Source organism: Harpia harpyja, chromosome 11, assembly GCF_026419915.1.
Source record: "Harpia harpyja isolate bHarHar1 chromosome 11, bHarHar1 primary haplotype, whole genome shotgun sequence".
Taxonomy (NCBI): domain Eukaryota; kingdom Metazoa; phylum Chordata; class Aves; order Accipitriformes; family Accipitridae; genus Harpia; species Harpia harpyja.
In genome coordinates this window covers 31,102,146-31,118,244 of record NC_068950.1, presented here as the reverse complement: position 1 = coordinate 31,118,244, position 16,099 = coordinate 31,102,146, and the positions used below count along the sequence as shown (strand labels likewise).

At 37.2% G+C, this 16,099-nt stretch overlaps 1 protein-coding gene across 1 annotated transcript in view; it reads left to right on the top strand.

Annotated features, from left to right (window-relative positions):
• The first annotated feature begins 2,294 nt into the window (after positions 1 to 2,294).
• Positions 2,295 to 16,099, top strand: part of ADGRL2 (adhesion G protein-coupled receptor L2) — a 395,294-nt gene continuing 381,489 nt past the window's right edge. The window contains exon 1 of the mRNA XM_052800823.1: positions 2,295 to 2,678. The gene's annotated coding sequence lies outside the window, so the exon portion shown is untranslated. The remainder of the gene's footprint in view (positions 2,679 to 16,099) is intronic.

Genomic DNA, 16,099 nt, shown 5'->3' with positions numbered 1-16,099 from the left:
ACTTGTTCTTTTTGTTGCAGGCTTTCGTGACCCACCAGTCTCCTCTGAGCTGTCTCTTATACGACCTCTCGCTCAACAAGTGTCCGTAAATCCCGAGTTGCCCATTCAGTTTGCTTTTTCTTACACCATTTCCTCAAATCTACATCTTCATTCAATATTGCCTCCAGGCACATTTCTAGGAAGGTCTTCTTTCCATGAACTTTAGCAGATGACACTTCAGGCATACATATCTTTCCAGAGAATAAGATACATCCCACAGCTGCTGCATCCAGTTCACATTGTCCCTGCAGTTTGTCTTGTACCTTCCACGGCTGTCTCGATTCCTTACATAGTCATTTCCTCTTACCTGTACCTTTAAGGTGAAAATCCTTCTTGTTGCTGGATATTTCTTTCTTTTTCTGGGCTTCCCTGCTGCCAGTGAAATATGGGTTGGTGGGACTGAATAGTTATGCCATTATCAGCTTGGCATACTGCAGGACTGAGGAGTGTATTGCAGGGTGCAAAGTAATAGGAGCAAATTTGGTTCACAGTCCATCTTTTTCAAAGCCATCTATCAGCCAGGAGGCTGCTTTCCACAGCTATCATATACAGGTTTGATATTGAGACTAGACTTCTCAGTGCCCTGCTGGAGTCAAATTCATCTGTTATTACCTGGTGAGTGGTCACTGGAAAAAGAACAAGCGAGAAAATAAGAAAAAAAATTTGGGGTCCAACATACAAGTAAGATATGACCAACGAACAGGGCTGAGAAGTTTTGGAGAGTGCACAGGGAAGGATGAGATTTCAGTCAGGTTAAATATTATCTGGGTAAATATTCAGATATACAGAGTCTAGCTGAAGGATCCTCCCCTTCTCATAATAAAATAATCAAACTCCCAAACATTTTCCAGTGAACCAAGAGCATTTCTGAGAGGAACAACTTTATGGGGCTCAGGCAGACACCAATAATAACTATGTCACATAGTATTTATTATAAAATCCAAATATATTCTCCACTACTTTGTCCAATATCTATGTGAACATTTATCTGCAGCAAATTTTACTGTAAATGTGATTATTTCCAAGAAGCAATTTCTCATGACTAGATTAAGTGTAGTATTTACCATATATTTTGTTCAGATAGAGGCATCATTCTGGAGAATGTGTGACAAGTAAATGTTGGGATCCTACACAGAGAACTCCTAGGGCTTTAGCCCAGAAATGTGGATCAGGAACAGGAACACAAGAGACTCGTGTTGGACTCAGCTTGATCTGCAAATGAGCCGGAGAGAGAATTTAGCTCTAGTTGTCTTTGTAGACAGTTTCATTCTATTGATCTCTGAACAAGCAATATTTTACAGTAAGACATGCCTCTTACAAGACAAAGTTCAACTGTTTTAACTGCTAATATAGGACATTTTGTCCCATCAAATCTCACCAGATAATAATTCTTGAAGAATGTTAATTGTATCCATTCCTGCTTTCAGCCAGTGATGAAAGGACATGTGACCAGCCATTCTACTTTCTTTTCATGACTTTTGGTCTAATTTCTGAGTAGAATGAATACATGTAGATGTTCACAAAATTCTATATTATGGTGTAAAAACAACTTATTTGAAGTACTCTAAACAAAAGAAACAAAGTTTTGTTCAGGTTCCTCTTGGATTGGATGCAGGTTCAAGAGGGTTGAACATACTCTCATATTTCTCTAATCAGCTTAAGTACTGCATTTAAATCAAATCAGGAATGTGCAACAGGTAATGTTTGTGGTATTTATGGTAATAAGGGAGAAATTCTGAAGTGGTTGAATGCAAATTTTTTGTCTCTCTTTTGTCTTGATAGATTTTAGATAACGTTGAAAATACTGGCTGGAGCACACACCATCATCCTGTTAGTGATCCTCCTGCACAGAAGTGCTTTGAATGCTGCCTTCCCTTAACTATTTTAAGGACACCTGCCCACTCAGAATAATAAATCTGTCAAGGCACAGTTGGAAGTATCCCATCTCCATTTGTACAAGTTACTTACTCTGTTCAAAATATTTCCATGTTTAAAATCATTTAGCAGGGTTTACCAGATTTATAATCATTTGAGGCTTGCAGAATAAAACCCTAGCTGCATGACAGGCTGAGTTATTAAGTGTTTATAGAAATTTGATCAAATGGACCATCAGAAGCTGGGGGGAGCAGAGGGAGTGGGGGGGGGGGGGAGAAATCTGTTTTAAACTCGACCGCAATGACAGCTTTCCTCATCTTACAACTGTGACATGAAGAGGGAGCTGTAGCTCTTCCGAGACACAGCTCTGCCTGAACCAGCGTATCCAGCCAAGCGCCCCGATCTCCTCTCTCCTTCCTCGCTCTCCTCCGCTCCCCTCTCTTCCACTCACTCACTTACTCTCCCTTTTTTTTTTTTTTTTTTTTTATCCCTGTGCCCCTGTGCCAGTTAATTTAAATGTATCTGTTCAAGTGGAGATAATCCATGCAAATCAGAGGCACTGGCTCCCAGTGCTTGATTCACAAAGAGAACTCAGCTTCAGGAGGTCACTCGTTCACAGCTGCTCCTCCCATTATATTTTTCCCTTATTGCAGAACTGCTGCATGTATACAGTGACTGAAAGGACTCAATTTACTGCAACTGCTGCCTGGTTTTACTTACAACTTTCTTTAAAGGGGGACTTACCTTCTATCAGTCTTACTAAGGTAGGAAGTCTGATTCTTCTAAAGACATGTAATGCCTCCAGTGTTTGCTAATTATCAGATCCCACTATAATGATGCATATTATCAGAATTAGGTCCTAATAGAATTGCGCCAGGTGCCTGATGCTTTTGTTACTTGTGTGTATAGGTGCAACTGTTTAAACGGCTGTTTTACTGTTTATTTAGCTAGCTATGTACCACCACCACCCCCCACCCCCCCCGCCCCGTTTTTCTTTTCATAATGGCAGGTAGGATCTTAGCACAGCAGCTTTCTAATCTACAAATGGAATCTTCAGCCAAGTTTGTATTTTCTTTTAAAAATGTTTTCTAATGGCTATGTAAGTTAATGCCGTGCTCTGTACCCCCCAAAGGAAAACAGTATCAAGAGAGCTTTCTGGCCTGAAACGTTATTAAGGTGCTATCTTTGGAGCAAAACAAACTGTTGAAAGCTTTTAAACAAAAATAAAAGGGTCACCTTTTACTTTGCAGTGTTGTAAACAAGGAAACTCCAGGCCTCGCTGCAAATGGGCCTGTCATAAATTTAGACCACAAGGTAAACATATAGTTAATAGAATTGCCAGCAGAAGTGGTGAAATGGAACCCTCACAGTTCTCAGTTAATATCCATTGTTTAGAAAGGTTGGACAGGAAGCGCTTGCTCTGCAAACAAAGTGCAACTCAGAAACAACTATTTGAATATGATTCTTAAAAAACTCCTTAAGAAAAGGGGAGTCCCGGGCTACTTCATTAGTTACATTCTAACTTTGAACATACATCACATGAAATATTGAACTAATGCATCACACAGCACACACTGGTTTTATGAAAGCAGACAGTAAATCTTGCATTTATTTATGTGTATTTCTTTGAATTTGTTGTCAGAATTTAGAGATGCAAATGATTAAAAGTATAAAAACAACTTTGGATGTGTTAAATCACAAATAATGGATTTGAAGAGTAATATATTGAAAAAATTAGAATTATTCTGACTTACACTTGTCCCACAGTAAAGTTCTTGTTTGTTGTCTTGCACAGCTGGAGTTAAGAAATGACAATGATTAGATTTGGAGCCACCCTGCTTTTGTATAGGCTTACTGTCTAACACACCCAAGTTAATCAAATAACAGTTCTGTGAAGCTTTAGACAGAGTTTAAAATGAAAATTTAGTTGACCAGCCAGGACAGAGAGAGAGGCATAGATATTCCCAAACATATCCTATCTAATTTCTTCAAGAACACTTGAGGCATACATTTTCCGTTTTAACTTTCTGGATTAGCATGCTTCAGGAAAGAGTACTTGCTCACTATATTAAGTATTTCAGTGCCTAAAATGTGCATCTTTTCTCTTTGATATACAGTCTGCTTTTTGAAAAAAATGTGTTCTGATTTTGGAGTACAGTACAAACGTAGAGAGCCTTGTCATTGTTAGCATAAAGAAGACATCTACACAAGTATTACTGTGCAGAGGGCAATCTTTCTTTCTCTGGCATTTGTTAGGTTACTGTACAGAGAATTTAGCAGATAAATATCTTTTGCTTCATGGCATTTTGGAGATCCTATTGGTATGCAGGTTACCCTGTGAGGATGGCAACTGAAAAAAGAAATATGTTTTATAGCAGTGTGTAATAAAAGCCCTTCACAATGATGTAAGTGGAGTCTGACCTTTCTTTCTTATCCTGTAATTAGAATTTTTATTAACTCTTTCAAGTGCAGAGTTTTTTGAGTAAATCAATGTTACTTAGGGAGAACAAGCATGTATTTTTGATCTATGAGTTTTAAAAGTAAAATTTTAGAATCCTTTTTAGACAGGGAAAAAGAAATATATTCTTCCCAGCAACTTGCTCCACACAAAGCAATTTTGATTTATAGAAAAGAGAGATTTGATACAGGCATCCTGCCTCCCCCTGAAGAAAGAAAAGAAAAAAAAAAAGGGGAAGAAAAAAAAGGCATTTCTAAAAAAGACTTCTTTCATTTTGTGAAAGAGAACGGGAATGGATTTTAGAGAAGAGAGCTGAACTTAAGGAAAGACATTAAGGGTCTTTTGTCTGACTGAATCTCTGGCCAGCATAAAGTTGGGAAGTAAAGGTGATCCCTGTGGAGTTTAGCAATATACAGAGATGAGATTAGATGACTCGCCACTGGAGATATGAAAAATGGAGAAAAAGGCCTTTCCAAGGAAGATTTTTTGTAAGTGGATTAAAATATTGTTGCAGCAGACAGTTATTTCCTGCTTCCTTTCCACCTTTTACCCAATGACCAATGTCTTACAGGGACAAAAGTGTTCCTTAGTGAGTCATCAACAGCATTTCATACAGTTACTTCCAAATTATGTACTCAATTCTCCTTGTAGGTTCACCAGGTTTACTTGACGTAACTCAGTTTAATTCCTTGGTACACTGAAATAAATGAGAAGAAATCAGGTGTTTATATTATTGAGGCCTCTGAATGTATTTTCAGTAAACTCTCAAAGGAGTGAAACTTTGTGTTTCATTTCAGGCTAGTTTATACTATACAGTTTTCTAAACAAGATTGTCAGTGTCCTTCTCCAGCCAGTTCCTTTTTTTCTATTGGTGTGGTTTCTCCCTCTGCCTCTGCAAACTTGCCATTGCTATAGTAACTCAGTCAAACATCTCTTCAAGATAAGTTACCTGATACTCCGCTGTAGTGTGCCTTGCAGCAGAATCTATAGGATGCAGTAAACCTTGTAGCTGTATATAATGCAGGGCTCTTAGTCCCATCAGGCTCTTTCCTGCTGGTTTTACAGAAGACACTTAAAAAGATAAATTATCATCTTAAAAGGATGCTATAGAGATTGTTAATAAGTTCCATCCAACTTCTTAAAGGACTTCGTTGTTTTCAGCTCTAAGCAGGTACATTTGCTGAACTGTACCTTAAATAAATTCAAGAGAAGGAAGAAAATTTGAGAATCCTAAAAAGTAAGCGGTAGAGCCTTTGGGAAAATGTACAGCTATAAATGGGAAATCTAATTGTCAACAAAGTCTTCAGTCAATGATTTGTCATTAGTATTTTCTGTAATTGCATAGAAAGAATACGTTCCCCACGGCTTCTCATCAAATTACGTACACAATTATATCATATTCTCCTTTTTGTATCATTGCCTTGTACTGTAGAGTAGATTATTAAAGTGTAATGTTGCAGAGTACAGACCTTGCATTTCTTTTGCAGATAAAGCATGCTTATACCTCTAGGGGTTAAAAGCTGAATCAGATCCCTAACTTGCCTACTGACAGCCTTTGAAGTTGCCTCTTATTTATTTATTTATTTTGGTCTAAAGGTTGAGATTGACATCCTTTTATACGTTTGGAATTCTTCAGCAGATGTAAAATGCTTGGTAATGACTGAAATTAACCTGAGGCTTTATATATCCATCTTCCCCAGGAACTGCACTGAAGCTTTAGTAACAGTTGAGAATTTTATGCAAACAACTATTCTCATGAGAACATTTCATTTTTCTGTCCTGTCGTACTCCCTTTATAATTTCTAGAGGTGTTTTAAGTCAAGCTAGAGCCTTTTGCTTCCCTCTCTCCCCAGTACCTGTTCTGGGGAGTCTACATGAAAATTTTCACAGATGAAATGTACCAAAAGAGGGGCAGATAAAAAGAAAATAAGTGGAGTGGAAATGAATCTTTAAATGGCAAGTCTGTGAAACATTGAACATAGTTATCTGACGTTATGTCAGAGAGTGTTATCTCTTGAGGAGAAATGAGCAAGAGCAGTCCACACAGGAAAAGTAATTGTTGCTTTACTTCTGTCTGTTTATTTGGGATAGCTTGAACTGTCTCCCACTTTTTTATTTCTCTCAGTGTGAAAAGATTAACTATTAGAAATGCAGCCAGTAGGCATCTGACTCAAAAGCAATGCTCATTTGACCTTTGGACACGAAATATGTAATGCAAACGAAAATCTAAGCAACCTCAAACATCACTGAGCACAAGAAATATGCAGAATGTGGGTCAGTAGAAATTCAACACTTTTAGAAATAAAAATAAAATAAACCACTGAAATCACTTGGTTAGATTAACATTTATTTCTCCATTCCACATCAGAGTATCAGATGTTGAGGTTTTGTCCAGTGTACCTGAGGCAAAAGATCTGTGGCAAAATTCTGTATTAGTTTTAACAACTGCAACTAAAATGTTAGGGAGAGGAATAAAGGGAAAAAGAAGAGTAAGAGATGCTTAACCAATACATACATATTTCTCAAAGGTTAGGTTTTATAAGAGACAAAGAGTACATAGGAATTAAGATTTATTTAAAGTCTGTGTGATGCTGCCACTTCTTTATTTAAAGGATACATTTGTCATTTAAGGGACTTCATCCCTCCCACTGTTTTAATTCTGCCAGTTTGATTGGGGGTGGGGTGGGGGTTTTTTTAACCTTAGGGGGAATGTTACGTGAAAATGCATGACCGTGAATGGATAAAAATCCCTCAGTAGCTAGCCACTATTTCTTACTTCTCTTCCTACCAAGTTACAAAGGAGGAAGGCAGAAGAGACAAAATGCATCCCATGTGAGACAAAGGACTGGAAGAGGGATGCAGGTTGTGTCTGGAGAAATAAAGCTAGTTATAACAGGCCACTGGAGCCAGGACTTTGATATGTAACTTGCCCCTGCAGAATAGTCTATGAGTTAAAAACTGCACTCTGAGGAACAGGATTAAATACTTGTTAAAGTCAAGTAACCACCCCCATGCAATTTCTGTTACCTAGTCTTTGCACTAGCTGCATTAGGTGAGTTCGTAGAACAGTAATAGTATAATGTTAATTGACAACCTGAAATTTAAAAAAGGAAAGAAATTTCAGAATTTGCTCCAGTAAACCTGAGGCTATATAGTTCCCATCACCTTTACAGCTGAGGCAAGAATGGTTTACTTGGAGGATATAGGGGAGGCATATTAAGTTTTTCGTACTAAAACTTCACTGTCCATGTTGAGTCCAAACTTGATCACTGCAGAAAGAGCCAGCTGTGTGAGCAAGCAGCTCAGAAAAGGGGATCCACAGAGACCCCATTTGTAAGTGACCTTGTTCCACATTTCTTGCAGGTCACAGAACTGGTCTGCTCTGAACTTTTCCATAGTTTCAGTAGCTTCTGCACTTCCTGTCCAGTGAGTTACGTGTAACCTAGTGTCTTCTTTTTCAGGGGAGGGAGGGTGGTCCACAGACAGACGCCTGAAAGTTAAAGAAGATAAATGTTGAGCTTGCCAGAAAACTATGCAGGCGATGCTCGATATCATTGGTCTTCCAAAGTCCACCAACCAGCCTCAAAAATATGTCTATAAATGGCAAGATCAGAAGTGTTTCACAAATGTGTGTTATGTGGCCAGTCTTTATGTGGAGTATGCAGGACAGACAGACAGACAGACACAGAAGAGTATTGAGGTAATATGAGGGACAGCCAAGGACATTATAAAAGGCTGCTTAAAAGCACAAGACATGGTTTACAGCCAGAACATTTGGTTTTAATTTATTTAGAAATTACATTAATAGATTGTGAAAAACTAAATGCAGCATGGCATTTCTGGGGATCTTCCTCGTCTTGTTTGGCATGTATCTTTTCTCTAATGTTCCAGTCTCTCCCCCAGCTTCCTTCTATCCCCCCAAAAAATCCACCAAAAGTGTACCATAAAACCTGTTTAATTTCCTACAAAAGATTATACTAAGTGTGCTTTTAATGTAATGATGTCAGTGGCGGATGATAACATGTATTAGGTAGTGCAAACTGCTGATTATCTGTCAGGATAAATCTGTTTATTTCAGAAATAGCAGTCTGACAGCCCCCTGTTGTTAATCATGAAAGTACATGCTAATGCCAGGTACTGTTTGGTTGGAGTCTCTCAGAGGAATGTGTTTGTTAGATTTTTGCTTTGACAGTCGTTACACCGAGTTTTGCAAGTTTTCTGTATATATGTACACATATATAAATATTTTTTTTAAGAGAGAGGCTAGAGCAAAGCCGCTGATCTACCACTTAGGTTCACAGAAATTCAGAGGAAGGAATGACTTGTGAAAAGAGAGGGTGGATTATAGGATTACACAGCAGTTCAGACTGTGCCCACGGCTGGGTTCATCTTTAGTAATTTCAATGCAGACCCATTAGTGATGAACAATAAAAAGCAAAAGGAAAGTTAGGGAGTTCTTTTTCCCCGGAAGTCACTCCTCTTGTATTTGTTAATTTATTTTTCAGTATGTACAGCAGTTCCTAGTTATATCCTGAACTAAAAAGACCATCTCCAGATGATCCTCATACTATTCCTCTTTAATGAGATAAATAGTAAAGTGAACCAGCCAGCTTTTACAATGTTGTGAATTTGACCCAGCTTTTGTGTTGCAGAAAATGAATGTTATGTATTTTGAGTGAAACATAAATGGAATACTGAGGTACAGTTTGCTAAATCTCAGGTGAAGAGGTATTTTGTCTGACTTTATTGCATTTTGATCATTTCATGAATGCCGTAAAATTCTGAATAGCATAATAAAAATTGATATTTATATTGACATTTCAGGATTCTAAATAGAAGCTGAGAAAATCTAAACAGACTTCGGTATCTCCACAGCTGTTCCTCCAAACCCATTGGAGTTTTGGCTAATTCACTTTTTCTCCCCACATACCCTCAATTGGCCCTAATATAAACATCTCTCTCTAAAGCAATTTCTCCCTGGAAGATTATGCACATCTTCATCTTAATTCAGAATTTACATGTGTACTTTGCATATTTTTGCATCAGTATGTGTGTTTTAAATTAGATAAAGGTCACTGTCATTCATAATCAAGAAGAAGGTGTATAAAAGGTCAGGATTCAATAAAAAAACCTGATTAGATGTAGAGGTTTGTTCATATGATTCAGTATATCATTGGATAAGTGGAAATCATGAGTCAACAAATTAACCTTGGTATAATGGGTTACTTGCTTCATTAGGATCAGAAATGAGATTCACAATTTTTTTTCCAATGTACTCCTTGTTTGTCTCCGTAATAAGAAGAAATACTGTGGTGTTGATAGTTACACAACTGAGTATTTTTATAATTTAATTTGGCTTAAAATGCAACACAAATGACAATTCTTGTGTTTAAAAAAGGAACTGAGGCACCAAATACATTTGCTATGAATATAAATACCGATGAAATTAAAATTATCCACTGTAAAAATAGATAAGTTAATTTAAAATAATGGCCCGTATGTTTCATACAGGCTTTAGCTGAAGCATATTAAAGAACCTATAACGAGTGAGCCTTTCAAGGTCTAGCTAGTGTCAGGAGGAGATCCAGATGTAAGTGAGCATGAACTAAGAGCAAGGATAAACTTGCACTCCGCATATTGGTTCTGCCACAAATTTTCCACATGTTCTTGGGTAAACCACCTACACTGACTGTGCCTCCACTTCCATCTGCAAAAAAAGGAAAAATAGTAACAGTGCTTATATTGTAGGAATGTTTCTGTTTCTACAGACATGGATTTACCAGGAGGGCTTAGGAGATTTTAGGATTTCCGCCACTGCCCTGTTCATTACACCATATTCCTGGTCACTTACTGCAGTCAAAATGGCAGGGGCTGTGGATCTCTGCACTTGAAAACACCTGAGGTTTCTTCAGTAATTTTTTCCAGGATAGATGAGAAATGTCAGAAGTGGAAGGAGTCCATATTTACAAAATGATCTGGCTTAGGAAAGACAGCATTATTTATACAAAATGATAATACCCTATTCTTAACTTCAGACTGTACTAACTTGGTGAAGTTTTTAATTCTACTATAAGCTTTTCCAAACAGATTTTTTGTGGTGGTTTTGGAGGTTTGGGGGTTGGTTTTGGGGTAGGTTTTTTTTGGCTGGAAAGTGTTGCAACTATTTCAACCTGTACCATAGTAGAAATGTCTATTAGAAAAGCAACATTACAATTAAAATAGTTATACATGTCAATGTTTCAGACTGTGTATTTCTTTAAGCTTTCTTCACGGCTATGTAGAATAAATATCAAGTTACTACTTGTTCATTTTTTTTTTCCCTTGGGCAGCACTCTGTACCTATTAAATCCTAAATATGAAAGAAAATTAGACTTGCCTGTTACCACTATAAACTTACACCCAATGGTTTTCAAATAACATGTAGGTAATCTCTCTTCTGTAAACATAGAGTCTTGGGGTTGCTCATAATTAAAGCTGCAAGCATCACAATTAAACCTGACTCTTTTCTGATGTTCATATGCCTCATTCTCTCCCAAAATGTAATGGAAAAAAAATACACTGAACCATGGTAAACTTTCGTTATTTATGACATTCTTTGAATTTTATGCAGTTTTCGTACAGCTACAGCATTAGTCCATTATTTCATTCTTTCAAGGTCAGTTGGGTATGAGCAGGACTTTCAGATGGGGCTTTAGCAAGTGAGATTGTAGTATCTGTTCCTGATCATTCAAAGGATCAAACAACTTTTTGTAATAACGGGGCTTAGCTTATTGTAACTCCCAGCTTCTACCTCTCCTCTGTTTCATAGGTTTATAAGCCTGAGTTGTTTGACTAGTGCTCACCTTACAGAGTTCTGCTGTAGGCAAACTCCTGATGTATGCTGGCCTTAGAAGAACCAAGCTACAGAGCTACTACATGGGAGTGCATGGAGGGTGTGTCTCCATGAGGATGCACATAAATTAGGAGTGCGCTCTTGAAGGAAATCTCCTTATCCTCCCAAAGCACTGAGCTTTGGCCCACATCCAAAAATAGCCTTGTTCCTTCTGGATATCACTAAGCTAGAGGATGTGTTTCAGGAGTGCCTCTGACAGGATTTGACTGGTCGTAGGCATTCAGACCACAGGACCAAGCTAGAACTAGCCCAAATTAAAATACAGTGAAATATGCATGACATGTATGTTGGGTTCTCAGTGTTTGACGATTCACACTACAAACTGACTTCTACTGAGTGGCAGTACTTTCTAAGTTAGACATATCCTGAGACATATCTACACAGAGAGTTGGCCCTAGACAGAATTCACCAGCTCTAACCTTTATTTCAATTTTAGGGAGTTATAGTGTGTCCAAGTCATTACGTCTTGGGTCTTGCTACAGACATAACATAAAAGGGAGCTTTGGCCACCTCATCAAAGCTAGGAAGCCATGCGGATCAAGGAACACCCATTCTGTACTGTGGCCATCTCCTGTGACTGTCAGCTGATGAGGAAGATGCTCTTCATAGTCTCTCTTCTCTCAATAATATCCTCACAGTAACGACTAGAATTGGGTCCTATGTACATAGAAAGAAAAATTTTTCATGCTCTACTGAAGCTGAGGAAGTGACCTTAGGACACTGGACAGGACAATCTGGTGCATAACTTCTCAGAAGTGTAAAGCAAGCTAAACCATAGGAGTTTTGTAGACAATAACACAGCTATTCCAGTCAGTTTTGTGAGGGCTTTTGCTGTAACATGGTAGGAGGTAACATGCAAGTGGGTGAGAGGAGGAGTTTATGTAAAATGACCAGACTTCTTCAGAGTCCTCTCCCTGAAGCAGTATTGTATCAGCTATTTTTGCAATTAGGCTGCTCTGGGACGAAAGGACTTTTCTCTTGTTCTTGGAGTATCTCATACAAATCTTTGGACTATGATAGTGGGCAGTAGACCCTGCCCACACCAATTTTCTTCAGCTGTGTAGATCTATCATTCTGTAAGTGATTTGTTTAGCCCATACCATCTGGGCTGGAATCTCTGTGAAGACAAAGTGTTGGAAATTAAGAATCTCCTAGTTCCGACACTGGTTTGCAAGGTACCTTTGGAAAAGTCACCCAGGTGAATTTTTGAAAACTTTGTGAATTTAAATTTCATATTTAGGCATCTAAATTAGTGGTCTGATTTTAATGTGTGCTGACACTCACATTTTCAATCGACTTCAAAGGCAGTTGTGAGCGCTCAGAAGTCTAAACCTATGAAAATCAAGCCAGTTAGACACTAAAACTTGAAAGGTTTCTCCCATACCATTATTGTTATTTGCATTACTTTAGGAGCTTGAAACCCCAGTTACAGGATTGAAGTGCTAGGCACTGTATTTTATATCTCTTTTTTTTTTTTCTCATTTCTTTATATGTAAAACCTGGCACACAAGGATGTTGTGATGATTGTTTGGTTAATATTTGTATATAGCTTTGAAAACTAAATGCTCTATAAACACAGAATATAATTATTCATGGAAGAAAATGATATTGCTATTATTCATTCCTTTTTGAAATAAGTTCCTTGGATTTTGAACCTGTCCTTAAGAACCAGAGTTGATACTGCATGCAGAATACGTACAATAAAATATAGGGGTCAAATTCATAATTTGCTATTAAAATACATGCTATACCTGTAGTAGTTTGAACAGTAAACAGAAATTAATCAGTCATATGCTGTGTTTAATTTGAACAGAAATCCACAACGTTTAACAACTCTTACATAATCCTCAGAGAAATTAAGTAGGATGATGAACCACAAAGCTTTCCTTAGAAACTTTTGTCCTATCCATACCTCTTTATTTTAGTTATGCTGATCCCTTACTAGCAAACAGTAGACTCTTTGTAACTGGGACCTACGTAAAGCTTGCTTCTTTCCCTGTGGATTCAATAACTAAGCTGCTTGGAACAGCTTTGATGAAACCATCTTCTTTTATAGAATGCAGTTCCGGCAGTGCTGATAAATCCCACAAAATGGTGTCAATTTAACTAGTGTTTCTTTGGAAACAAAACCAGGAGGGAAACTGGTAACACATTGGTGTTTTCAGAACAAACCTTTATTTAGAAATTATTTTCGTTTACATGTTTTCGATAACACAATCTTATACAACACAAAATTAAAATGAAACATTTTCATTTTGTCAAAATATTTGCTTAAAAAAATGTTTTTCGCTCACAAATAATTAAGAAATAGTACAAAGATCATTTTTAGTTTAGAACTTTTTAAATATTGAAGTGTGCTGTGAATCAGAGTTTCCAACCTCTGAAAAGCTAATGAGGTCAGTAGCAATGTTCCCATTGACTTCAGTAACATAGCACAATTGCTATATCTGAGGAAATGCAATCATGGTCTGCTTGAGTTTTTGTATGCCTAAATGCAATATGCATATGTATAACCTATCAGATCCCTAGTCTTAAATTAAAACAGTATGTAAGCTTTTCTCAAGAAAAAGAAAATTGGAGGTTTTTTATCAGAACTTTTACTGGGTTTTGGTGGTATGGCCCATGGCTATGACACCTTGACATAGGCACTTCCCAGTGCTATCAAATCAGGACTGCAATTTTAATACATGTGAAAGTGAGGATTGCTTGCTTTTTTTTTTTTTTTTAAATAAGACAGGTGGTTTAAAACCAGGCACTAACTGATTAATAAGTTTGTTCATGCAGACCTTCATTCAGGCATCAGGAATAAGTGCTCTGTCTACTTGATAAATATCCAGGCTAAACACAAATGTTGTTATTTGTCAAATAGTAACTGTTTTAATGGGCAATTCTTCATGATCTTTAACAGCTATAAATTGATCTGCAGAACTCAGATGTCACAGCATAGTCCCAGTATTTCTAAGAATCCAACTTTAAGGAAACTACAGTACAAAAGAAGGAAATGCTTTAATTTACTCCAGGGACAGAGTACATTAGGCATAGTAATGAGGATTTTAGCAACAAGCAGCAAGTTAAGGATATTATTTTTCTACAAAGCAGATAATATAGTAATCAATCTAGACAGCCATTGTATATCTTCCAATACTTAGGATTTTAATAAAAGTAATCAAGAATTCTATTTAGACTTTCAGACCTTTACATCTTGAACCATTAAAAATAATGATACATGATTTTAATCTGTTTGGTGTAAACTGATTGATTTCTTGCTTGTAAACTGCACACTCTTTAGATAGATCAATTTTCACATTTACCATATCTAATTATTTTCTGTTTCCTTCTTGCTTTAAAAGGCATAGATCATTTGGGGCTCCCTTTTCTTAACTGACAGTTTCTTGACAGCTAATACAAATAACAAAATAAAGCCTGTACAAGAAGTAAGTTGTATTTTATAAAAGGTTTAGCACAAGTGTTTATGTCCTCTGAGTACAAAGGGCTGTGCATGCTTCCTTTATCTTGTAGTCTCGAGTGGCGGCATTAACAAATCAACATTTTCTGCATTTCATACAAAATGTTTCATGTGATTACAAACCTGTGCCTGGATAGCAGAATCAAGTATGCCCAAAAATGAAAAGAAAGATATATGCTCCTGAGAAAAAGGTTCCAGACCCATATCTTCTCTGAGATCTGGGAAAGTCACTCTTTCGGAAACTGCATAGAGAGATCAAATGTGATAATAAAGGCTCACAATTCCAGCAGGTTTCCCTAGAATAGTACTTCAGAAATGTGAGGTGTGGAAGAAAGGCAATCTGTGCCAGATACTGATTAAATTTCAGTCATCTATCCAAAGCAGTCCCTAGTTGCTTGTAAAATGCTCCATGTAATTACAGTAACTACAGTTTTTAAAGCAATTTACACATTAGCCTTTATCTTGGGTCTCTCTTTGTGGGTGCATTTCTTCTTTGGAATCAATATCCTTAAAATATATGTTAATATGCTATATGAATTTATAGCCATATAGACTCTTTAAAAATTCCATCTCTAGTATTTTCCTCGTGGATTCCTCTTGGCTTTTGGAAAAGCTTAACTGTAATCAAATATCACACTCTGGATGTTTAGCTAACATTGTTCAGTGACCCCAGCGGTAAGTCACAACCATATTTAAAACTGTTAAGGAGTTAGAAGTTGATGCAAAATCAAACCAGGATATATTAAAATGCTGCCAGGATAAAATAATATTAAGGGCTAAACTTTGTCCTTTGCTAGTTACACAGGTGCAAATGTCAAACTTGGCAAATCCTTTCAAAACTTTGTGTGTCGTAATCTTTCAAATCTTCTTCTAGTCATTGGGCACGGAAGATTTTGCTAATGCAGGAGCCACTTATGTAATTACAGGATGAACACAGGCCAAATAAAAAGGGTCTGGCTCATTGCTGTGATATTCCAATTTTAAACTAATGTAAGTGTGAATTTTGGAAGGAAACTAAACTGGCTATTTCATTAAAGTTGTGCTGTACAGAAGAAATGCAAGGAGTGAATCAAACTCCTCACAGTCAGTAAAACTGTTCCCACCAGAGTTGCATAGTGCAGCTGCAGGTAGCGTTAAGCATTTTTTTGTTGTTGTTTTATTCTGTTTGTTCAAGGTGCCTTTTGTAACTGCCAAACACAGTAAAGCTCCTTAGTTACTCTGCATCTCGTTGTTACCAAGGCTATTATCCTAACTGGGGCTAATAATATGAAGCACATTTATGTTTGTGTAGGAAAACTAGGGTCACTAGAGATAATCCAAAAAGTTGTCCCACAAGGGATTATCTAGGATGCTGTTTTCCAAAACCGTC